The following is a 27,331-nucleotide window of genomic DNA, read 5'->3' as shown; positions in this document are numbered from 1 at the left end:
TTTTTTTTTTTTTTAGATCATGGCTTTCAGGTAGATCAATAATTCTTGCATTATCTTTCCTGGATGTATATTCCAGATCAGTTGTTTTTTCAATGACTTAGTTTATGTTTTCTTCTATTTTTTTCATTCTTTTAATTTTATTTGACTTTTTCTTGATGTCTCATAGAGTCATTAGTTTCCATTTGCCCAATTCTAATTTTTAATGAATTCTTTTCTTCAATTAGCTTTCGTACCTCCTTTTCTATTTGGCCACTTCTACTTTTTAAGGGGTTTTCTTCAGTGTACTTTTTTCCATTTTGTCAATCATATTTTAAAAGGAAGTTTATTTGGCTCTCTTACTTTTTATTTATTTAATTATTATTTTTATTTATTTAATTTTATTTGACTCTCTTATCTGACTTTTAAAATCCTTCTTGAGCTCTTCCCAGAAGGCTTTTGGGACTTGAGACTGGCTCATATTGTCCTCTGAGGTTTCAGATGTGGGTATATTGACAATGTTGTCCTTTCCTGTGTTTGACTGTGCTTCTCTCTCACCCAGTTCTGACAGACTTCCCCCCTCCCCCCCACCGACCTTCTAACTTGTCTCCGGCATCTGTGGGCTGAGAAGTTTAGAAACTGCCACTGCTTCCAATGATTCAGTCCCCCGAGTCCAGCTCTTGTTTTGCTGGGTCCAGTTCTATGCTGGAGTGGCCTGTGCTAGACTGTGCTCCTCTCTCAGCCGGTTGCAACAGACCCTTCCTATCAACTTTTCAGGTTGTCTTGGAAATCTGCCTTACTCTGTCTCTTTGTGGGTTCTGCCCTCTAGAATTTGTTCAGACTCACTTTTGAAAAAGTATTTGAAGGAGTTTAATAGTAGAGGTCAGGGGAGTCCTTGCTTTCACTACACCATCTAACGATCACCAGATATTTTTCAGTGTCTATTTTGCCTTCTGGTTTCTGGATTTCAGGGCAGTTTTCCCTGATGATTTCTTGAAAGATGCTGTTCAGGTTCTCCTTTTGATTATGGCTTTCAGGTAGTCCAATTATTCTGGCACTGTCTCTCCCGCATTTACTTTTCAGGTCAGTTGTTTTTCCAATGAGGTCTTTCACATTATTTTTTTTTTTATTATTTTGAATTTGTTTGATTGATTCTTGATGGCTCACATAGTCATTAGCTTCCACTTTCACAATTCTAACTTTTAATAAAAGGAGTTGTTTTCTTCAGTGGATTTTTGTATCTCACTTTCTTTTTGACCAATTCTACTTTTTAAGCAGTTATTTTCTTTTTCAAGTTGTTGACTCTTTTTTTTCATAATTCTCTTGCATCATTCTCATTTATTTTCCCAATTTTTCTTCTACTTCTCTTCTAAGATTTTCAAGCTCCTTTTTGAGTTCTTCCATCAGTTCTTTCTGGGCTTGAGATCACTTCTCATTTTTCCTTTGGGGTTTTGCCCATAAGTATTTTGCCATTATCGTCCTCTTCTGAATTTGTGTCTTGGTCTTCCCTGTTACCATAACTTTCTATGGTCAGATTCCTTTTTTTGTTTGTTTGTTTGTTTTGCTCACATTTTTTGGCCTTTTTCATTTCTTTTAGATTTAAGCTCTTCTCCCAGGGTCGAAGGGGCACTGTTTCAGGCTTCTTGTGCCAGTTGATGTAGTCCCTGGTTGTTTATCTGTTCCTGCACTGACGTTCCCCTGAGGCCCACTGGGGATTCTCATGTCGGCTACTGAGCTGAGGAGGGAGGTGGCTGGTGCTACTGGAAGCCACAGAGTTCTGGCAGCTTTCTTGTTGCTAAGCTGGGGTCCTAGTGCTGGTGTCTGGTGTGTGCTGAGGCTAGTGGGATATTTCTGCATTTTCTTGGAACTACATTGAAGCACAGGGCTCTCTGGCAGCTGGAGCTTGTCTGTTTTCCCAGGTCTATACTGAAGCATGCAAAAGTCTTCCCTGTTTGCCCTGAGCAGTTGAAGCAGTTGGAGCTTCTCAAATCTGCCCATTCCCTGCCTATGCTGAGGTGCATGGGGTGTCCCAGTTTTGGGGTTTGCTTGCTCCACCGCAATGGGGCTCAGGATCTCTCTCTATTTTGCTAAAGTGGGGCTTGCTGCTGGCTTACTGGGGTGCTTCCTGTCTTAACTGCATCTCCCTTTTGCCTAAGTGAGACAGACCTTTCTTGGAGATCTTCCAAGTTTCCTTAGCTAAAAGATTTCTTCACCCGGTCTTTTTGTTGGTTTTGCTATTCCATTTGGAGTTCTATATTATGATCATTTGGATGGGAATGTGGCAGAGTTGGGGTAATTTACTGCTTACTCCACCATCTTGGCTCCCAGAAGTCTGCTTACCAACTCTATTTCAATAAAAATGTCGTGGATAAATGGATATCAATGAGGGTTTGCTTACAAAAATGGATAGGTTTACAATAATGGGAAAATTGATGATCTTTTCTATTTATTAGTTTCCTCACATTTAAAATGTGAGTATCAAATCAGATTATCCCAGTGGTAACTTCCTGCTCTAAAATGAGAAGATTCTATAACATTATGAAAGAACTTGCAGAACTTGGTAACTTTTTGTATATATAGCATGACAAAGGGAAAAAATGACAAGTTTCTGAAGAGTGGCAGAATGATAGCATGCCAGAAGGCACAACTTAATAGAGGGATGTAACAATGAAGTTTTGTTTGTTTTTGTTTTTGTTTTTGTTTTGTTTTGTTTTGTTTTGTTTTTGCATCTGAGTTTCAGGTACTCTTAGGACATTCAAGAAGAAATGTTTAGCATATAGAAAGATTGGAAATGAATAGGGTCCTAACAATTTGGAAATAATAAAACAAATTATTGTATATGAATGTAAAAGAATAATATTCTATCATAAAACTAACAAAAAAGTTAATTTTAAAGGAAATTGAGAAGACCTCTATGAACTCATGATTAGTGAAGCAAGTTTAAGTAGGAGAACAATTTATGAAATGACAACATAGAGAAAATAAAAACAACAATGTAAAACTTAGGAATCTTTAATTCAGTGATTAAGCATGAGTCTAGAGCAGGGGTGGGGAATCCGTGGCTTGGAGGCCACATGTGGCCTTCTAGGTTCTTGGGTACAACCTTTTGACTGAGTCCAAGTTTTACAGAGAAATTCTTTTATTAAGGGGATTTGTTCTGTTAAGTTTGGATTCAGTCAAAGGACTGTACTTGAGAACCCAGAGGGCCACATGTGGCCTTCAGGCCACAAGTTCCTTACCCCTGGTCTAGAGGATTAAAAATAGAACACACCAGTCACCTTCTACCAGATAGGTTGATGGACTTAAAATACCTAATGAAACATACATTTTTGTACATGGCCATTGTGGGAATTTGTCTTGCTGCACTATGCATGTTTGTTATATGGTTGTTGTTATTATTTTTTTATTCTTTAATAAGTGGACAGTGGACAGGAGAGAGGCATAGGTTTCCTAGGCTCACAACAAATGAGTTGACAAGTACATAAATGAATAAATATTATCTGAAGTGCTTAGCAGGCAATTGTAGATTTAAGCCTCAAACTTAAAGAAGAGGTCATAGCTGGGAATATCCATGTGGGAGTTAGCTCAGATCACAACTTTATTGCTTTTCACTAAAAAGCCTTTGAACTCATTCTCAAAGAGGGAAAATGAAATTGAGAGTGTGCAATTCTTGAAATATAGCACTCAGTAGAGAGAAGGTGAAGGAGTAAAACTTGAGAAATTCAGTATAGTGGTGTTGGGAGGTGAGTGACAATAATATTTTATGAGGTGAAAAACGCATGGTTAGTAATAAGTAAATGGAAGAATTAGTGCATATAAACTCCTTGTGAGAACTTACAAACAGAAAATGGGAGGGCAAATAGGATAATACCCGGGTAAGACAGACAACAGGGTCAAAACAAGGAATGTTCAAAACAGGTGACACCTGAGAGGATTTGAAAAAGACAAAAGTTAAAGGACAAGGAGAAATTGTAAGTGGTATTAAGACATAGTACAATAAATGTGGCAAAATCCAAGAGGAGATGGAAAGGAAGATTTCATGAGCATAGAGACAGAGGTAAACTTTTATCAGAAGAGAAAAATGAATAGAATAATACAGAAGCAGAAATACTTGAATGAAGTCAGAGTACTCATATATGGTGGCATCAGTGTTTTTAATAAAGTAGGCATTAAAGTGCTGTTGATAACAATGGAAGAAATGGAAGTAAAATAATTTATGTCAAGGTTTGGGTTAGAAAGAGATAAAAATAAAACTATACTCTTTCTTACACATTTGGGGGGTTTTTTTGAGTCTTTGATTTGACTTATATTGAGAAAGAGGCATCAGAGAAATTAAGCATGTGAGCAATCAATTTTAATGGTAGTTATTAATATTATTATCATTATTTTGTTTTCTTGACAGATTTTGGTGTCTAGAATCCAGAAAGTGACTTGTCAATCAATAACTAATGAACATTATTTATTGAGGGCTTACCATATGAAAGGTACTACATTAGAATGGTGAGGGATACAGAGAGGTATAAAAAAAGGCTCCTGCTTTCATGAAGTTGGTAGTCTAGCTAGCTTATCAAGATGAGTTGCTGCTGTAGTAATTTGAACTTTCAGTGCTTCCATTTTGAAGGCAGGTAGATGTCTCATCTCAGGTATTATATACAGCATTGAAGCCTCCATTTAATACACATGCCATATTCATATTCATCGCTTTCACAATCTGTTTTGCATCTTCCTAAAAACCTCTGGCATCTTCTGATGTTGTAGGCATCTTGGTCTTTAGCTGCATAAAAGAAAAGTACCTGAAATTTTCAGTTCATATTTCACATCCTAAGGCAGTTAACATGGAGAAACAACTGAGCCTGAGTCAAGAGGGTACTTACTCTAAAATAGGGGAGGCAGGAAAAGATGACAGAAAGCCATCTCACATCTCCAATAGGATTCAGACAATAATGTTTTCAGAAAACAATAAACCTATGAGCATTTAATTTCCAGGAAATTTGCTATTCAATCCAGCCCCTTACTAATTTGCATACAGGTATACTTATATACAGTGTACAACAGACATCAGTTCTAAACTTCTCTATCTAGACTTTCAGAATTTTAATAACCTGATCTCACTTTACCAGTCCAATTTTTTTTTTCTTTCATTGCTCAAAATGATGCATCCATCCCAATTAAAGTGGTCCCCTCACTATCCCCATGTGTAGTATGCTCAAGGTCTTTCTAATTATGTCAAAAAATTTCTCTGCTTTTTATTTTCTCTCACGGTTTTCTTCTTGCACAGATTTACATATTCACAAAGCAGGAGAGGCTGAATTTGAAGCCAGTCCTCTTTCCACTACCCCACTTACTGTCAGACTATATAATCTTAGAAGGATATCATCTATAACTTTGATATACATAATCCAATACAAAAGGAAACTTAAAAGCATTGAATAAATTATCTGAAAGGGATATCAGCAGAGTCTTGTGATACAAATAAAAACATACACATATATACATATATATGTATGCTCACACATGTATGAAATATGTATATATATAATATATACATATACTATGCATGTTTGTATATGTGTGCATGTGTGTGTGTACTTCAACTCACAATGAGTACTAGACTTAGCATTGAAGAGTAACATTTCTACAAATTGTAAATGCTACCTTCCAATAGGAAAGCTGCAGCCAGGGATGTGCTGGAGCCAGATTTTACCATTTCTTTGCTTTAGATCTATGATTCTGTCACATACTTCCCATATTAAAACCCTATGATATTATGAGAGGCATCACTGGTAATAAACAATGGAGAAAAGGGTAAGTTAGGTAGAAAAGACTCAAGAAATTAGGAAAGGACCATGATCATAGCATTTTATTTACAACTAATGAATAATTAAGTGGTCAATGATGACTCTCTTGCCTCGTCCATTTGACATAGATAGGGGTCCCTCAGTCCTTTGGAGTAACCATTAGGTGTGTTCTCCCCTTCTCCAAATCCTATTTTGATCCTATCTCATGCTACCAATGTAATTATTAATTTGGGGGCAAGGTCAAGATCCAGCTCTGATAATCACTAATGATTACAGAAATGCAAATTAAAACAACTCTGAGGTAGCACCTTACATTTATCAGATTGGCTAATATGGCAAAAAAGGAAAACTTTACATGTTGGAGGAGTTGTGGGAAAACTGGGACACTAATGCATTGTTGGTAGAGTTATGAACTGATCCAAGCATGGTGGAGAGCAATTTGGAACTATACTCAAAGGGCAACCAAACCCTTTCTCATCTTCATTCTTTGTTCCCTATCCTGGCATAATCTATGAGCTCTATGCTGAGAAGACCAGTGTTTCAGATCATTGCATAATACAGTAATATTAAATTTGTCTCTAAAGTGAAAATGAAAATTCAATCTCATTTAAATAAAAGAATCTCAAAGAAGTATACTTTGCCCGGTCTACCATTTTGCATAATTATGTGAACCCCAACCATTATTTAATGGGAATTACAACACTCTAGATACTTCAGGGAGTGCTTTTGAAACAGCTTCATCTGTCTTCTGGGTCGTCCATAAGTGAGAAGGCTGCAGGGGCATTGGTCACAAGAACAGAAAACCAGGCAGTGCAAAACGTGATATTAGGTTTTATTTAATTAGTATTACAGAGCTATATCAGCACTAGTGCTAAGTATGGAAAAGGACGCAGTATTACTTTAAGCTTTTCCTCCTGTCCTGAATTAATGGTTTACTTAGTTTCTTCTCTGGGTTCCTCAGTTCTCTATCTTCTGCTCTCAAATACAGCACACCATTGAAGGTCTTATGCAATAACTAACACTAGTTTCATATTCAGAGCACAATTGTTTACAGGTGCCCTTGGCCAATCTGCATTTTTTGCTGTAATCTTAGTTGCCAAATTTGGGTATTCCTCCTCCTCCACTTCTTGCTGTAAGAAGGAAAGAATAGCTGGAATTATTAATCCAGCAACACTTTTGAAAAAGAAAAAGAAAAAGGGAAAAAAAACCACACCCCTAGCTTTGATTAAAATCTTGGAGAATGACAGCTTCATTTTTCCCCTCTCTTCTTCCTAATTTGGGAGCAACAGGAGGAATTCCATGTCATTCACAGGCCTGTTTAAAGCCCTCTAAGATAGTTTCCATTTTTCAGCCAATACTAACTTCCCACAACCCTCCTCCCCCAAATTCTATTGTTCATATTACAATTATAGATTTAGATTTGGAAGGAATCTTCAAGGTCATCAAGTCCATTTTACAGATGAGGAAGCTTAGGCCCATGAAGATTAAATTATTGTCCTAGGGTTGCATGACTAATAAGTATCCAAAGCAGAATGGGAACCCACATCATCCTGATGCCAAGCCAGCATTCTATTTAATAAAGCATGCTGACTTAAAAATAGATTTGAATTTGGCAAAAGTCACACTTTTGCTTGAATACAGGATTTAAATTTATACTACTCCTCTTATTTATCATAATTAATCTATACAGTTACTCTTTCTACATCGTTGAGGTTTGGGGCACGGTGCCTCCACAATCTGGAAAATCTATGTAAAAATTTTTGGCCCTCCCTTTGTACCAGAGAAGTCTGAATTATTATGGTATTAAAAGATAAAATATGTTGAAATTATACATTAATATGCATGTATTTTATGCATTTCTGAGTTGCTAAACTTTTTCTGTGTTATCTGCTGGCCTTCACGTGTCATCTTTGGCTTCTGCAAAACTCCTCCAAAATTATCATTTAATTTCTTATGCTGAGCTGTGATATATCAAAAACACGATGGGGAAAGTCACAATGTAGAAGGCTTGACTGTAGTTCTATGATGCTGGGTTACTTTCTATATATTTATGCTACAAATCTAGCTGCCCCATTTCTAATATTTGGAATAAATTATAAGCAGGGTGGTGACCATAATTACAACTATCTCTTCACTGTTTTTCCCACCTCTAATCTCTTTGACCTTCCACTGCAACCTAGACACTTACCAGGTTAATTTTCTTAATTCACTGGCCTTGATACAACCTTTGTCTTGGTGATTGCATCCAATTTCACAATTTCAGCTATTACTTCTGCATCACCTTCAAGAAGGTAAGAATATGTTACAGGACATTAGATTTGCCCTGTTGTGTAGATCAAGTAAGATAGTGTGTATAAAATCTTTTGCAAACCCTAAAGCAGCTACATAAATATCAATTACTGTTATTATACAAATAATTATGATGCAAAGGAAAATGTGGTATGTATATGAATTACATAAATAAACATTAAAATTATGATGAGTAAAACATAATTCCTGACTGAAGAAAATGCAAGTGTCCAAAATTATGCTTACCATTTTTTGCATGTTATATCCTACCCCCTTGGCTTTTCATGAGCCACCCACTGTCCAGAATCTCCTTTCTTGTACTTCCACCTCTAGGAATCCTTAGTTTCTTTCAAGACAATCATAAGTTTTGAGCTACATATCTAGTTGTTAGTATTCTATCCTTTTTCAGATTACTTTGTGTTTGCTTATCTTTGTATATAGTGTAACCCATAAGCTGAATGTAAGTAATAAGAAAGAGAATATAAATTTAACCATAAAGAAGAGTTGAGAAAGTGCATCTTCTTCATATCATTATAAAGGTGGGGGGCTATGAGTAAGGAATACTGTAATTATTGTCATATGTAGTCCATATGTTGGTTGATTTTTGTAAAATGAAAATTCTCTTTTTTTAGTGGAATATCTCAGATACTGCTAGACTCCTTGATTCTGAGACATTTAACATTATTATGACTTGAATGGAGACAGACATTATATAATTTGTTGACTATGTGAAGATGGGAGAAAGGACTAGCAATTTATATAAAAGAGTTAAATGAGGGGGAAAAAGATACTGAAAAGTTAGAATACTGGACCAATTAATAAGATTTTTTTTAAAGAAAAAATGTAGGGGCAGCTAGGTGGTACAGTGGAGAGAGCACCAGCCCTGAAGTCAGGAGTACCTGAGTTCAAATATGGCCTCAGACCAAACACATGACACTTACTAGCTGTGTGACCCTGGGCAAGTCACTTAACCTCAACTGTGTAAAAAAAAATTTACAGAGGTTCAAAGAATCAATTTTGCAAATATATGATGAGGTATATATGAATTTTATGTACAAGTCCTGGAAGTTTTACTCAACTTAAAGTTTCGTGTAAGTCACAATGTAACATAGCAATCAAAAATGTTAACTTAATCGTGAGTTTCATCATCAGCAGTATAGTGTCTGGAGCAAAGGAGAGGGTCTGCTATATTCTTTCCTGCCTATAACATACATAGAGGTGTGTGCTGTGTTCTGGGCACCACATTTTAGAAAGCACATTTACAAACTTGACAACATTTTAGAGGGGATGATGAGAGTACTGGCAATGGTAACATGCAAGGATCAATTTGGAATGTTTTGATCAGAAAAGGGAAGATCTAAGTAACACATGACTGTTTTCTTCAAGTGTTCAAAGAGCTGTCATAATGAAGACAGAAGTCATGAAGAGCTATGGAGACAGATGTCATGGTCATTGGAAGCTTTGTTTGTGGATAAGACAGAACCAAGTATGTTAGGAAGCAGTGATGAAAGACTATATATAGGGAGAGACTGAAAATAAGAGATGGAGAAGATTGTTGATGGAAAAATGTCCTGGAAGAAATAGAAAAGGATGGGATCAAATGTATAAGGAGGGTAGTTAGAAGACTTTGCGAGGTGGAGGTCCAGGTTATTATCTGAAAATGTAACAGAAGTCAATCAAATCATAGATTTAGATGTGGAAAGAAAGTCATCTAGTCAGATCAGGAAGTCATCTAATTAGATCTTTTCATTTTGTAGAGGAGGAAACTGAGTTCCAGAAAAGTAAATTGGAAAAGATGGGTGAAAACACAGAGCAGTTTAGAGGCTTGCAGGATGGAACTGAGGTTTCTAACAAGTGGCCTCATTCTTCTCAGTAAAGTTGTGGGAAGGTCATCAAATAAGAAAGGGCACTGGGCAGGGGGAGGTGAAGCATAGAGAGTATCAGAAGAGCTACCTTGGATATTATGGTAGGTAGTCAGAGGTAAATAAAAATATCACCATATGAGTACATAATTAAAATTAAATTGTCTGTATTTGTAGTGGCCTAAATTGACAGTGACTCCTGGCTACCTATATCATTATTTGACAGCGTGGACAAAGAAGTAATAGAGGGAGGTGATATGAGTGGTCCAGGTCTAAGAATTGGCAAGGTAAGAATGGCAAGATTAGTGATTTAATGGCGAAATACAGTGCTTTGTTGAGCTAATTTACTTTGGAGTTATGCTATGGATGGAGGGAAATAAGGCCATGTAAGCACAATGCTACCATATATAATATATGCACATGTTTATCCATAATATATGATATATATATATGTGTGTGTGTGTGTGTGCATGCATGTAGAATAAATGAAATGAGAATAAATACAAATATGAAGAAGGGCCCTAGAAACTGGAGGGAATCAGGAAAAAAAAATAACCTTCAAGTGGTTCTTGAGCTAAATCTTAACAGAAGAAAGAGATTCTATGAGGTACAGATAAGACTTGTGTATTCCCTGAATAAAAGACAACCAATGCAAAGACAAGGAGATGGAAGATGGGATGCCTTGTGTAAGAAACCAAGAGGAAGTCAGTTTTGCTGCATCGTTGAGTACAGGAGAGAGAGTAATGTACAGTGAGGCTGGAAAGATAGGTTGGGTGGGGACAGTTTGTGATGTCTTTAAAAAAACAAAGAAAGAGGGGCAATTAGGTGGTGCAGTGGCTAGAACTCTGGCCTTGGAGTCAGGAGGACCCGAGTTCAAATCCAGCCTCAGACACTTGACAGTTGTGGGCTATGTGACCCTGGGCAAATCACTTAACCCTGACTGCCTCACCAAAAAAAATAATAATGATAATAATAAAAAGAAAGAAATTTTTATTTTATTCTAAAGGCAACAGGAATTCCCTAACGCTGATGGAGTAGAATTCAGATGATGTGATCCGAGATCTGAGGAATGAGATCTGAGAGACTTGAAGGAAGAGATACTAGTGCAGAGGAAGATGAAGAGAAAAAGGAAAAACATCCTATCGATAATAGTTATTCAAAAATAATGGATTGTCTTGAGAGGTAGTAGATTTTCTGTCTCTGGAAGTCTTCTGGTGAAGGTTAGATGTTCACTTCTCAGAGATTTTATAGAAAGAATTCCTTTTTGGTTACAGATTTGACTAGGTAACCTATGAAGTCACTTTGGAATGAGATTCTGTAATTTCCATCCTTTCTCCTGAATTTTAATTTGCTTATTTAGTCCCTAGCACAGCAGTGTGTATAACAAGTTGTTTATTAAACTTTTGAAAGATGACATTTTTAGAAAAATCAATGCAAGATTTACATTTAGGCTAGGGACAAATTGGTAAGACCAAGTCTTCTTCAATCCAATAATATTTATAACATATGATGTTTACTGATCTTAGTTGTCAATTGCTGGTTTTGAATTTGCAAGGCAATCCAAACAAAGGATGGCAATTTCTTCCTTGGTACTAGGCCAACAGTTCTACTATTGTTCTTAGGAAATGCTGGTACTTAAACACCCATTAGGTCCAAAGTTGAAGTTCTCTCAATATGTTAGAGCACATCATCCTGTCACTATTGCTTTTTGTATGAAAATACAATTCTTTATTAGATTAATGATTTAATATTTACTTTTGGATCATGAAAATTTATGAGATAAACATTATGTAGCAAATTAGAGAAGTATAAGAACCTACATTACTTAACCATAGTGGGCTTCCAATTTTTCACCTGAAAAATGATATTAGGCTAAAAAATAATCACTTTTATCATCAAATTATGGCTTCAATTTATGAGACCTCAGAGGACATAAAATCTAGCCCTCTCATTTTTTGCTTGAAGAAACTGTTTCTTTTGGGGTCTAAATTATAAAGTCTCTCTGAGTCTTCTTTTGGGGTCAGAAAATTTCCTAAGTGGTTTGTTTGCATATTACTCTGTTGAGGGGACACAAATTAAGTGTACTTTAGGTATAAGGCACCACATTAGAGGCTGGGCTAACAGCGATAAAATCTGATAGGATCTTTGACCTCAAAGAATTTACAGTATTCTGGGGGAAAATGTGAAATTTTAAAGAAATAACTGATACAAAGTAGAAAGTGATAAGGGCAAAGGAGAGATACAGAAGAAAGTCAAGAAAGGCTTTACATAGAATAATGGACTGGGAATCAAGAAGACCAGGATCTGAATACTGTCTTACACACTAAGTAGCTGAAAAACACTGGGCAAAGTATTAATCTCTCTCTCTTTCTCTCTCTCTTTCTCTCTCTCTCTCTCTCTCTCTCTCTTTCTCTCTTTCTGTCTCTCTGTCTGTCTCTCTCTGTCTGTGTCTGTCTCTGTCTCTCTCCCCCAAAGTGCCCACTATATGCCAGAAACTGTGCTGAGTTGGATATAAATACAAAACATGAAACAATCTTCAAGGTATTTACATTTAAATTGTGGACACAATGAATATATAAACATACTTATTGTATGTCCCCCATTATATATGAGTGTGTGTGTGTGTGTATATATATGTATGTATATAATATATATATGTATGTATATACTATATATAGTATATATAGTATATACACCCATGTCTACATACATGTGCATGTGTGTATACATATACACATATATTTACATATATTTGTGTATATATACATATACATATGTGTCTGTGTATATATATATACATATATGTATATGTATATATATGTGTGTGTGTGTGTGTATATACATATATATGTATATGTGTGTATATATATATATATATATATATATATATATATATATATATATATATATATATATATATATATATCGTAGAGGCTTAATTTCCTCATCTATTAAATGGATATGATGTTATCTACATCACAGAGTTCAATGAGGATCAAACTAAATGATACATGAGTAATATGTCTCTCTAATCTCATGCCCCAAATCATTGACATATAGGGTCCACAGAGGGACAGCTGCTAGTATTCTCTGAGTTATTGGGGTTCTATGTGCTTTATCTTCACAATTACCTAGAAGATTCATTTAGTTGTTAGCAAAACATTTACTCAAATGGCATAGCAAAGATAATAGTTACAAATATTTCCCCAAATAACCTCATTATACTCTCCCACAGGTACATCCAAAGTCCATGAGGAGAATTGTAGGTATAAACTTATGAGAAAATGGGAGCGAGGCCCTAGATAGAGAACATACATGGACAAAGCACCACATGTCTCTAGGCCTATGGAATCTCAGTGTCCTCTCTTTCTCCAGAGGGTTCTTGGTTTGCTGTGGAGAATAAAATCTGTGATAAATGAGTTGTTCTTGATTCAGCTGGCCTTGTTCCTCAAAGGACACAGCATTTCAGATAGGCAAATTTGATGATAAGTCCATTAAAACATTTCATTTGGATGCAAACTTGTAACTGACAGTGTTCTGAACTAAGAAGTTTATTAGTCCTCTTGTCCTCACTCCCAAACTGCCTTGTAGTTAACCACTTTGAAAACATCTGTATTTATTAACTACTGATGGATAGGTAGATAGATAAAATATTGTATATTGTTTCCCCTACTTAAATGGAAAATCCTTATGAGTATGGATTATTTCATTTATTGTACTTGTCTCCTTAGCACCCAGCATAGTTTCTGGGGCATAGATTGATGTATCTATCCATGCTAACACCATAAGTGAAGTAATCATTAGTAAGTTACATCTTCCAGTGACTTACACTTAAATGGAAATTTCCATGAAGAATGATGTGCATGTATTAAAGGGTATAGCAAATTATCTAAAGAGGGATAAAATCCCACTCTGCTATATCTTAGTTGAGTGACCTTGGATAAGTCACTAAACCACCCTTGACCTCAGGTTTTGTTTTGTTTTGTTTTGTTTTCATCTGTAAAATGATAGAGTTGGATTAAATGACCCTTGAGGTCCCTTTCCTCCCTAAGCTCCTGATTTTATTCTTCTCCAGGATGTCAATGTTAAACTCCCTGATCTCTTTTTTAGCATTTGTTGAAAAACAAATCTGCAACATTTGCTACTATTGATCACCCTTCTTGGAAATTCCTCATTTTGTCTTAGTAACATTGCACTCCCAGGGTTCTCTTCTCATCTCTCATATGTTTTCTCAAAGAATCATAATCACAGGATTTCAGAGGCCACTAGAGGCCAACTATCCCAACTTATACCCTCCCCAAAGTATCTTATCTATAATATACCCAAGGGGTCATTCATATTTTGCTTGAATACATCCAGTGATAGAAACTCACCAACTTCTGAAGCAGTCTATTCCATTTTTGCATAGTTCTACAGTATTTATTTCCATAGCTAGTAACCTTATCTATCCACCTAGCTTAAATTCACCTCTTCATTATGTGTACTCACAGCTCCCAGTTTTGCCATCTGGGGCCAAGTATAATTTTATCACCACAAAATATTCAAATGAATTACTTTTCTCTGTATCCATATGACATAACACTGTGTCCAATGACATAACACTAGCACAGGCCCACATTGCCACCTGTCCACATTATTTCATTTGCCTCCAAAAAAGGTCTTCTTGCCTGTGATCTATTTTTTTCCTATTCCTTCTTTTATATGGCTGCTAAAATAATATTTATTCTTGATCCTATTACTTCTTTGCTCCAAAATCTTCAGTGGCATTTTATTGCCTGCCAAGAAAATCTCAAACTACTTTGCCTGGCATTTGGGGCTCTTTGCAACTTGGCACCTTCATTCCTTTCTAATGTAATATTATTTACCTACCATGTACAGCATCCTACTGTTAAACTGAATCTCCCCTCCAAACACCTTTTGCTCACACAATTTCATTTAATTTGAAATACTCTTTCTCACTCTGTTTGCTTCCTCATCCAAGAAGACTTATCCCTTCTCTTGGGTCAGAAAAGAAAAAGTTACTGTGGGAAAAATATATAACACTTTTTTTTTGGGGGGGGGAGGTCATCTCTGATATACTTTCTATTTTATAACTTAGAGTCATATTTTTCCACTACACTGTGAGCTCCAAGAGGTTGGTGACCTTGCTTTATAAAAACTTGACATCTCCTTCAATTTCTAAGAAGAGGTTCTGTACACAATAGGTGCTTAGTAAATATTTGCTGCTTGAATGAATATGAATGCTTTTATCAAGCTATGGAATGATCTACTAGGGAGGGGAGAGATTTGCTCTGGTTTCAGCAGTTATTCTTTCTTGGTTGTCTCTAAGACAGAAATTGTTTTATCCCTCTCTATTTCATCTCAAAAATATCTGCTAATAAATTTATAAGTATGTGAGGGAGAGGAGTAGTATGTGAGTAAATACACTGAGGAATTTGGTAATATATCCCAATCTTACAATTATCTCCCTAAAGAGTTGTGTTTTTTGTGTTTTTTGTATTTGTTTTTGGCGTGGTCCAAACTTCTAAGTAAACTGAATGAAGAATAGTGAAAGAGAACTTAGATTGAAACATTTAATTCTGTGTCTAGACTTGTCCAGAGTTATATTAATATATTGTAATTGACTTTAGACAAGTCCTTTAATCTCTCTGGGTCTCTATTCTCTCATCTCTTGAATGAGAAAAAATGGACTAGATAGTCTCTTAAGATCCCTCTTATTTCCAACATTCTATGATCTCATATGCCTGAACTCAGGAATTTCCCAACTATATTCAGCAGAACCCAATTTTATAAAAATATATGATTTGCCAACATCTCATATGAAAAACCACTTTGTTGTCCCCAAAATAAAGAAAAGAATACTAACTAACATATTAAGACTCAATGAAATTCATCTGGCTTCAAATTTTAGAAATTTATATTCAAATACTGTTGGACAGAGAATCCTCTATTTTGGATCAGTCCACTAGAAAAAAAGAGATGAATCTATATATTGTTACATCATTCTAAGTCAGCAACTTCCTATCAGAATATGGAGATAGAAGCATCGCAGATCTCATCTACAATGCTTTGCTCCTGATGAATAAATGTTGCCAGATGATACAATATGTTAACCCATGTTTCCTTTCCCTTTAACTACAAATTTCTGGTCCCTTCTCCCACCCAGTGTTGAAGACCCTGAGAAAAGATCTCTGTATTACCTGGTGTAATACCGATTCCATAGAAGAGCAGAAAAAAAACAAAGAAAAACATCTTCATGGTGGATGATTTCTTCATAGAAAAACAAGTATATAGATTGACTTAAATAGGAAGTTACTATTGCAAAGAATTGGAGAGTCCTTTCATTTATAGGATTTCTGTAGAGTTCAAGTAGTTCTGACTACTGGAGCTTATCAAAGTGAGGACACAATTCATGCATAGCTAAATACTGTTATGGCCTAAGGATTCAAGAGTGGGTCCCTTAATGGTTTGAGTAAGACTACTATATTTTCTTTATCATTTTATTAATAATACTTAATAATAATAAGTAATAGTAGTAGTACGCTCAGTAGTTTCAGTCAAGTCTGACTTTTTGTGACCACATTTGGGATTTTCTTGGAAAACATACTGGAGTGGTTTGCCATTTCCTTGTCTAGCTCATTTTGTTGATGAAGAGACTGAGGCAAACAGGACTGTGTGATTTGACCAGGATGATATAGCTAGTGTCTGAGTCCAGATTTGAATTGAGGTCCTCTTGACTCCAGGGCTGTAGTTCTATCCAGTGAGCCACCTAACTGTGTAGTAGTAGTAGTAGTAGTAGTAGTAGTAGTAGTAGTAGTAGTAATAGCAGTAGTAGATCTCCCTTTAAGCACTTTAGGATTTATATGCAACAACTCTGTGAGGTAATTAAATAACTATTATCCCCATTTTTACAGATAAGGAAATTGATATTAAGTGACTTGCCCATCATGCCACAGCTACTAAATATTAGGGGGTCCCCAAACCCTACTCAACTTATGGTCATTTATCTCGAGCAATTAATTTTTCAGGAATCAAAATGAGTAATGTATCTACAAGTGCCAAAACATCAAGCTAAAAAGTGATGGGAAAGTGAGATTATAGAAATTCATTCAAATATCTTAATATTATTTACATATAATGCTCAAGATTATGTTTCCCAACATCCAAATGTTGAGTGTTACGTACACAATACATGCTGAACAGGTCCTTCATTAGTTTGCCCAAGATTTAGACATATACATAATAAATACCAAACTCCTCAATTGTCTAAGACTTCCCTCCATAATAAGTCCCTATTAAACACTCTAGCAATTCCATATAATTTTCTATTCTTTAAATGTGCCCAGGTTCTCCAGCAAAAGCCATTTACTCTAGTCCATGGTGTCTTACATCACTGTATTTATTTTCTGTCAGTTGAAATCTTTCTCATCCATCAAGGCCCAACTGAAATACCACTTGCTCAATAAAGACTCCATTTATTTTCTTTTCTTTCCTGGATGTTATATGTCCATCCTTTTCGTTTCTATAACACTCCCTTTGTGCTTATCTGGTGGTTTCCATTTTGCTATGTAAAGAAGTAGTTGTACAATTGCATTATCCTTTCTACTAGACTAAGAAAAAAAAGATCATAGATTTAGATTTTGAAGGGACCTTATAGGTCATGTAGTACACAACCCCCTCATTTTACAGAGGAATAAAATAAGCCCCTTTGAGACTCTTACTTGTCCAAAGTCACAAAGGAAATAAGTAGAGGTCAAAATTCAAACCCAGGCTGGCTGAGGAGATTTAATTAATCTGCACCCTTCATCAGCCCAAAGCACAAAGAAGTCTAGAAGGGACTCTCATTTGAAAACTTTCCCTTTCTGAAGGATGAAAGATGACATAGTAAAGGTAGGGACTCATCCCACCTTTCCCAAATTTCCCTTCAAATAACATTAAAATAATGCCTCAAAATGAATCCCAGAGTGAGAAAACCAAAAAAAGGGCCAGGTTCCAGCCTGAGAAAAGTAAGTTTGTCAAGAAAGGTTTATCTCACTAGAGTAGGAAGGAAACACAGTCCACCAAGGGGACAAGGACCTAAATCCCTGCACAAGGCAGCCAGTAGAAGGCCACACCTGGCACAAGACAGCAGCAGGCCTTGTGGACAACTAAATTTGTGGCAGCAACTTGTGGAGCTCTTAACCTATATATGGCAAGGGGATTGGACAATTGGTCAGAAGGAGATTACAGGGACTTTTGAAGCACTGGGTGCAGGACTCTTCTTTGCCCACACCTGGTTTTGGTTTACAGTCCCAGGACAAAGTGGAACTAGCACATTAGAGATCCTAGCTGCAGGGGAGTAAGGACAATAGTCATAGTTCCAGGACAATGATACTTGTGGTCACTCACAGACCAGAATCCATGCCAGAAGAGCAGTGATCATGCCTTTCCTTAGATCATACCATGACAGGAGAACTGAAAACTTACAGACTCCCAGAACCACTTCTGAAAACAACAAGACAAAAAACCTGAAGATAGAGAAAGAGTTCTCTCTACCTTATGAGCAGAGCCTAACTTTATTATGTTTAAAGTCAAGAAATAAGCTGGAAGATGACCAAGAAACAACAACAAAAATGAGCTTCATCATAGAAAGTTACTATGTTGACAAGGAAGCTCAAACCATGAACTTATCAGAAGACAATAATGTCAAAATGACTACAAGCAAAGCCACAAGGTCTTAGGCCCAAAGAAAAGAGCCCAGAGAGGTGCTCAGAAATTTTAAAAATCAAATTAGAGAGGTAGAGGAAAAATTGGGACAAGAAATGAGAGTGATGTAAGAAGCAAAAAAACAAAAACAAAAACAAAAAACAAAAAACAGAATAGGCCAAATGGTAAAAGCGACACAAAAATCAAAAATCCACAGAAGAGAACTCTTTTAAAAAAAAAGCTCAATGCACAAAAGAATTCCTTAAAAGTTAGAATTGAGCTAGGAGCTATGAGACATCAAGAAACTACCAAACAAAATTGAAAGAATGAAAAAAATAGAAAATATCAAACATCTCATTAAAAAAAAAAACTGACCTGGAACATAGATCAAGGAGAGATAATTTAAGAACTATGGGCTACCTGAAAAAAAGATCTTAGACATACTTTTTTTTTCCCAAATAAATTATCAAAAAGAATTGCCCTGATATTCTAGAACCAGAGGGTAAAATAGAAATTGAAATAATTCACCAATCACCTCCTGAAAGAGATCCCAAAATGAACATTCCAATGAATATTATCACAAAGTACAGAACTCCCAGGTCAAGGACTAAATACTACAAGTAGCCAGAAAGAAACAATTCAAATACAAAGCAGTGACAGATACAAATTAAACATAAATTTAACATTTAGAAAAAAAAAAGCAACTTTTATATTGAATAGACATGCTAAAAAAATACATATTTGTCACTTCATTCTGTACACAAAAAGGATACTATAAAAGAAGATAAGAGGACTGCAGACAAGATAGTGCTTCTCTTTTAACAAGGTACAAACTTCAAAACGAATAAAATCACACCTGACTTTATGATATAAGCTAAGTGTCTCATATAAGAAATAAATTTCCTTTCTAAATGTCATGAGCATCTAAATTTTAATTTGATACTCTCTGTGAATTTCCATTTATATATATAAGAATGAAAATGTCCAAAATGCAGATTTTCACATCACAAAACACAACCTCGTGTTTTAAATCACAATTCTGCTGTTAGTTTAGCCTATTAGTTCCTTAGATAACTTCACATTCATTAAAAACAGAGAATATACTTCCTATGGATCAGGTGAGGCTTTGTTAAGGTGGTAGTAAATGTTTCGGTTTCGGGGGGGATATTGTAGGGGTAGAAGCTTTCAGTGCAGCTATATTCAGAAGATTTGCCGTTCAAATAATAGTTTTTTTCAAAACCAGTTGGAGGAATATAATAAAAGTCACTGAAATGACAATTGAAAATCACGCTGTCATCAACATGTACAACAGGATACACTCTCCCTCCTATACCTGATGCTGGACAGTGCATATTCTTTTCATCCAAATAAATATTCAAATCTACATGGTCATATGTAATATCCACTACATCTCCCTCCTTTGGAAGATTCTTTGCAGGCAACCTATTCTTTTCCTCATTGTTGTGGTAGAGGACTCTATCATTTCTCATCACAAAGCTATGAACATCTCAGCTGAGTGGAATGTAATTCAAATTAACTTTCTGAGTTGCAACTCTAATGCCCCAGATCCCTGTGGATTGGATTTTGAATTCTAAGTAGCTTTTGTTGTGATGCAAAGGCACATAGGCTAAACAACCTCCTGTCCCACATATCCTTCTTCCATATTTGACATTGACAACAGCTGTTCCCATGTGCTGCGTGTCCAGCTGCACGGCTGGCATCTCCTTCAGCGGAATGTGGCTGGTCCCAGCGTCGCCACAGCAGCACAAGCAGCAGAAGACCTGAGCCGCCATCATGCTGGGCAACTTCTGTAGGGGGCTGTCACCAGGGCCGCCCCCACGTCTGAGGTACAGGCTCAGGAGCAAGTTCAAGCTCAGGCTCCGCAACTCAATATTTAAAAAAAAAGTTTAAAAAAAATTTACAAGGGAACACTAAAATTATAAATATTAAAAAATAAAAGAGGAATGTGATTCAGAAGGATTTTGTTGTTGTTGTTGTTTTGCAGTTCTTTGTGTGAGATTCAAATGACTGGGGGGATAATAGAATTTGGGGGAATGAAAATACTTCCCTGTGCTTTGTATAATTAAACCTTTGATGAAGAAGATATGGAGATTCCTACAGAACCACTTTCATTGACCTCCATGGACTTGCAGTAACTCAATTCAGTTCAAATGTACATAAGGAATGCCTACAGTGTGCTCAACGCTCCTTCCAAGAAGGTCAGTATAAAAAGAGAAACAACATGTACCTTGAGGACAGGGATTGTTTCCGTGTTTTGTTTTGTTTTGTTTTCCTGAGGGAGGAGCTTTGTAGATTCATCATCAGCACACCTCAACCATTACTCTTGATTACTGGTGTCCTTTTAGACAGCTGGCTGTTTTCTGGAGAACCGAGGTCTTCTGACTCAAGGCAGTATTTTTTTTTCTATTGCATCACATCTTCTCCCATCACACACAGGTGGTTGTCTATCCCATCTGCCTTGTTGATTCCGCCTACCTTTAATACTGATCCTATGGACAGAAGACTTTTTCATAAAAGTTTCTTTTTGATTGAGAATGCGTTCTACAGCCTGAAATTTCAGGCTAGACATTTCTTGATGAACACACACACACACACACACACACACACACACACACACACACACACATTTTCCCATCTCCTCTTTTGTAGAGGCTAGTAACTGTTCAGACAAAATTCTGAATAAATAATCCTCATTAATTTCCTACACCCATTTTACTCCTTGCTGCTACATATTTTTTGCATCTTTCCTAACCCTATTCTTTGTGCTTCACTATTTCTCTTCATGCTCTAATTTGGCCCCCAGCAAGTCAAGGGTAAGCCATATAATACACATCTACTTTCAAATCAGTTGATCAGGTTCAGAAGAGTGAAAGATTTCTAGTCAGAGGGCCAAGATTCAAATTCTTACTTTACTACTTACTGCTCATGTGACATGGATGAATCATTTAACATCTCTGGAACTCAGCTCCTCATCTTTAAAATAAAGAAGAGCAGGATGGAGCAGATCAAGGGTGGAGAATCTGTGGCCCTGAGGCTACATGTGGCCTTCTAGATCCTTATGTGTGGCCCTTTGACTGAATCCAAACTTCATAGACAAATCCCCTTATAAAGGAATTTATTATGGCAGCTAGGTGACGTAGTGCATATAGCACCAGTCCTGGAGTCAGGAGGACCTGAGTTCAAATCCAGACACTGTACCCTTACTAGCTGTGTGACCCTGGGCAGGCCACTTAACCCCAATTGCCTCACCATTAAACAAACAAAAAAAGTTTTTTCTATAAAATTTGGATTCGGTCAAAAAGCCACACTTAAGGATCCAGAAAGCCACATGTGGCCTCAAGACGGCAGGTTCCCTACCCCTGGACTAGATAGTTTATATGGTTCTATCTGGATCTAAATCTGGTCCTATAATTAAAACAATATGCATATATATGCATAGATATATGTATATGTATGTATATACATATTTATGTGTGTGTGTATGTGTGTGTGTATGTGTGTGTGTGTGTGTGTGTGTGTGTGTGTGTGTGTGTGTGTGTGTATTTCTTGCCCTCAAGTAGCTTTCCTTCTACATGGTGGATTAAGTATGGTGAAATACACATTTCTGTTCTCAGGATTGAACTTTAAGGAAGAATGACAACTGTGGTGTAGGTTCACTCTAACTACTTTTCTGGATTTGTCTGTTTGGCCCAAAGAGAAAGGGATTCTAGGAAGAAGTCCTACTTCCAGTGAAGCTTTAAAAAAAAAATTATGGATTTCAAGAGGAGCTTAGGAGGTGTCAAGCACAGGACAAACCTGGGGGAGGAAGCCAAAGACTGGAAAGAAGGACATGGGCTTATTTTTATTTTGCCCTAAAGGCAAAGACTGATGAATCCAGTCAAAGTAGGTGAAAGTTCCTACCTTGCTTCACATGAGTAGTTATAACTATTTCCTAACAGCAAAACTACCCTGGCTCAAGTTCATGGGTTACTAATTAGTTAGTTCTTAGTTCCTCAAAGTTTTCAACATAGTCTCTTTGCTTAAAAAAAAAAATGAAAGTAGATAAAAATTAAGAACCTTCAAGGGAGAATTTTGTGTTCTTGGCTACATTCTTTGTGAAATGCATAACTATTGAATTACTGAACCTATTAATATAGAACATGTAGACAGTGCATCTGCGAATGAGTGTAAAAAATAAATTATCAATTCAATGCTGTTTTTTTGGCCATCCTGGCCTTCAGTATCTTGTAAACTTCATCTCCTTCCATGAATGAACTAATGACTTAGCTGATTAAATTCCCTTCAGTAACATCCCAAGATTTTTCTTGGACCAGCTGTATCCCAATCAGCAGGAAGGGTCTTGATATACGGGAATACACTGGATACAAGACTTACTATTATCTAATGATACTGAATGGGTTGAGCATAACATTAATTGGTGTGCGTAACTTAAAGGATGTATGAAAGAGGTCCTTTCTCTAAGTCATTGAAATTTCCAGAGTATAAATTATAGTTACTACTGCGACAAATTCCTTCTCATGCTCAAGAAAATCTGTACTAATTATTTGCATTATTTTTACATCACATACTACAAAGTGAATTTGATATGTTTTGTGCAATTTTCCCAGGTACCAAAACTGTTGGCTAGAGGTTTTCTAGTAATATATATATATATATATCTATCTGTGTGTGTGTATGCATATATATAAATAACATATATATAGTTTTATGTTTTATATATATGTATGTATGTATGTATGTATATATATATGTATATATATATATATATATATATATATATATATATTAGATATATTAGAAGCTAAAAATGTGGATGGCTATTATACCTGGCATACCAGTCTTCTGCTCTTGAGTCATAACGTATTTATTTTATATATTTATCCATGCACACATTGCCTCATCCTTATGTAATGTAAAATTGTTGAAGGTGTAGGCAATGTCATTCATTTTGTTGTGTTCTTAAGGGCATGTTGGGCTCATGGTAGCTGCATAAAAATATGTGTGTGTGTGTGTGAGTGTGTGTGTGTGTGTGTGTGTGTGTTCAGGGATGTGGAGAATTTTCATGGTTACTTAGATGCTTTTGTTAATTTCCATTGTGCCATAAATTGCTACTGACCCCTCAGGCAATGTCCATCAGTTTGGAGAACAAGAAATTTGGAATTATGAAATTCAACTCAACCTAATGCAGCTTTTCTAAGCAATATTAGGAGGAATTTATGCCTGTTGCATTCCTGTGAAGAAATTCTTAATGGCAATAGACTTACTCTGCATCAACATTCCTGCACTAGTACTGGAAATTGCATAAGGGACATTCCTAGACATCTCAATATCTTGCTCCTTTGAGCCATCCTTTCTACTCTGGTTGATGTGTCTGAAGCAAGTTCACCAGCTGTTTATGACAACTAGGGAAGATGGTTTCTTTCTCTTATTGCCTTGGACTGTCATTTTTGCCTCTTTTCTTTATCATAATGACCTTATTTTAAAAGCTTCTTAGAAAAGGAATCTACTGAAAAGTTCAGATGAGTCCTTGGATTTAGTTGATTAAAATACTCCTGCTAAAACTCAGATAGAAATATGACTCATGAGGGAAGGAGATATTTCTCTGATAAGAAGTGATGTGTCAAACACAAAGCTAATCCTGTCAGATCAATATTTACTCTGCCAAGTACAAGGTACTTAACTTCACTTTACAAAGTTTCCATTTATAAGTAGAAGGGATATTATCCAAGATAAGTGTGTTTAGTAAAGAAGGTGATTCAATCACACAGTGAGAAGAAAGGGAATCAGGTGGACAACTCAAATGCTGCACTGGAATCCTTAAAAAAAAAAGTACATTTTAGAGGTTAATTGTGTGATTCAGTTATGGCACTATAAAATCATGGATTTAGAGTTGGAAGGAAAATGAAAGATCATATAGTTAAAGATCTTCCTTTTACAGACAAGGAAATTAAGGTCCAGAGAATTGCCCAAGATAACACAAATAAAGTAGGAATCTTTAGTAGTGATAGAGGAAAATGTTTTCAAAACTACACAAGATGAGAAAACATTGATTTGTTTTAATTTGCAACAATGGAGGAAGTATGCATAACAATGAGATCAATGAATCCATAGAAGTATTAAAGTATGACTGATAGAGTTAAAATAGAGAGACAAGAATGGAATGTCACAGGAGAAGAAGAAAGAAAATAATATTATTGATGGAGTCTGAAAGGAACAATAGGATTTATCTTCAAATAGACTAGGAAGTAACTCTCTCTCTAACCAGATTGTAAGCCCTTTGAGAACATAGATGGTGCCTTATAACATGGATATTCTTCATAAAAAGTCAAAAAAACAAACAAACAAAAAACCAGGAAAATTCTTTGGCAGAAGTTACTTAAAGTACATGTTTACTTGTCATTCCCATCATTATGCCTCATACTTCATCTACTCTTGCTCCCATCATCACACACCCCTTTCTGGGTCAGAGATCAACATGCATGAAAACTGATGGAAGAGCAAAGAATCTTCCAATTTGACGAACTCCTCATGTACTAGATACAAATGCAGCATTAGAAGAGTCACATCTGGGTGTGGGTGGAGTCACGGGGAATTTACAAGAATGGGCCCTTAAGGACTATTTCCTTGGCAATAGAATATTGGCAATAATATAAGAAGACAGCAATGTCCCATAAAGCTGGTACCAGTAAAAGGATGCATTCATTTCTAACTCTTATTGTGCCCTAAACTCTAGTAAAACTGGTCTACTTGTTGTTCCCAATATACAAAATCCCATCTCTCACAACCAGCCTTATCTACTCTATGGTTAGAATGTTTTCCTTCTTGTCTTTTAACTTAGAGAAACCCTAGTTTCCTTCAAAGATCAGCACAAATGTCACCTCCTTCAAGGAAACTTCACTAATTTCTCCAATTATTGGTCTATATCCAAGATATCTATCTATCTATCTATCTATCTATCTATCTATCTATCTATCTATCTATCTATCTATTTGTCATCTATATCTATATATAGACATGCAGATAGAGATATCTATGTCTATATAGACGAGTGTGTGTGTGTATGTGTGTGTAACAAGGTGTTTCCCCACATGTAGTAAAGTTGTCTTGATTTGGCTTACCAGGAGGTAAAATAGATGTAACTAGCCTCTCCCCAACTTTCTCCAAGGGAAATTTTTAATTTTTGCCAGGGGAAGGGGTAAATAGTAGTTTGAGACCAGAGATAGCTGCTCTGCTTTCCTCAGAGAGGATAGCAGATTAGAATTATATTTATCTGCACCCTTAATTACTATTAGTATAAGGGATGTGATTTTTAGGTTCAATCCAAACTCATCATTATTCATTACTGAATTGAGTTAAGATGACTTTAGAATGCCTGCTGAGTAAGATTTAAATTTCTTAGCCTGTTGACATTCAAGGTTTTCCATAATCTGAAATTACCTGACCTTCTCAGCCTTGTCTCGTATTCTTTTCCTCCTCCTATTCTATGCACCAACCATACTCAATTATGTGCTATTCCCCATTAATACCCATGGTTTCCGGCCTCCATGTCTATAAAAATGAAGAGGCACAAAGCAGATATATATAGTACCTTTCTTTTTTTAAATTTCCAGCCCTCTTGGGGAATCAAGAAATAAATAGTAATTTATCCACCAGGAAAATCTCAAGGAAAGAAATTATTGTTTTCATTCTGAGCTTACTATGCAGCTTAATAAATACCTGGATGATATAAAGACCTTTCTGATTAAGAAATCCAACGTCCTTACTAATTAATTCTTGTTTTGAGCTTGTCTATGATGATTTGTAATGTTTGGAATTACTATGACTCTCCACTTTTCAATTCATATTTTTTCTCACCAGAGTTATTTACAAGAAACTACATGCATTGCCCATGGGTACATCTAGGAAACAACTGTCCATTGCTATTTGAACTTCCACGTTACTTTACAATTCAAATGCATTCTTACAAAATCCTTTTCCAAAGAAGATATATAAAGTAATGAGGCACTTCACTGACAGTTCTGATATATCAGTCCTTCAAACATAAGGCTGACCCTGTAAGATCCATGTTTTCCATATTGCACCTATGATACCATTTTCCCACTAGTAATTACTAGTATTTGGATCACTGGTGCCTCCTTCTGGTTGCTTGCTACCCTCCCTTCTACTTTCTAACCCACCCTTTTAATACCCACATGACGGGACTTTATTCTTTTCCTGACTGCCTTGCATACTTCTCTGATAATGCTTCACAGTTCTTCCTTAATGTTTTCATTTATCTGTCTTTTAAAAAATATTGTTAGTTTGGTATTGTCTTTCAGGTTTATTTCTCTTTGGAAGTTATCTTTTCCCCTTAGCTAAGAAAGATGTGGTATCTCCCACTTGAACTCCCATAGACTCTGAGCTAAGAAAGTAAAAGATGACTGTACCCAAAATGCAATGGGTTGCTTTGGGAAGATGATGGCTACAGCAACAATAGAGATGGCCAGGCTGTCCATGAAAGATCACTTCTTCCTCAAGGAATGTGTGATGCAGCATATAGGGAGAAATTAGATGCCTGGACCCCTGAACTCCAGTGCAAATCAGAATTCTATAATTATGAATGCAACTTCTAAAGCAGCAAACTCCATGTTAAATAAACTTTCCTTCATTTCTTCAGACAGAAATAGCATCCCGGGTCATTCCTCCACAACATACATCTAA

At 36.1% G+C, this 27,331-nt stretch overlaps 1 pseudogene; it reads right to left on the bottom strand.

Moving 5' to 3' along the window:
* Positions 1–19,810: 19,810 nt before the first annotated feature.
* On the bottom strand, positions 19,811–20,403 carry LOC110213493 (SPRY domain-containing protein 7 pseudogene; annotated as a pseudogene).
* Between the last annotated feature and the right edge of the window lie 6,928 nt (positions 20,404–27,331).

The sequence above is a fragment of the Phascolarctos cinereus genome, unplaced genomic scaffold, assembly GCF_003287225.1.
Source record: "Phascolarctos cinereus isolate Bilbo 61053 unplaced genomic scaffold, phaCin_HiC Scaffold_5;HRSCAF=322, whole genome shotgun sequence".
NCBI classification, from domain to species: domain Eukaryota; kingdom Metazoa; phylum Chordata; class Mammalia; order Diprotodontia; family Phascolarctidae; genus Phascolarctos; species Phascolarctos cinereus.
Note: the sequence above shows the minus strand (reverse complement) of the source record. Positions and strands in the feature narration are given on the sequence as shown.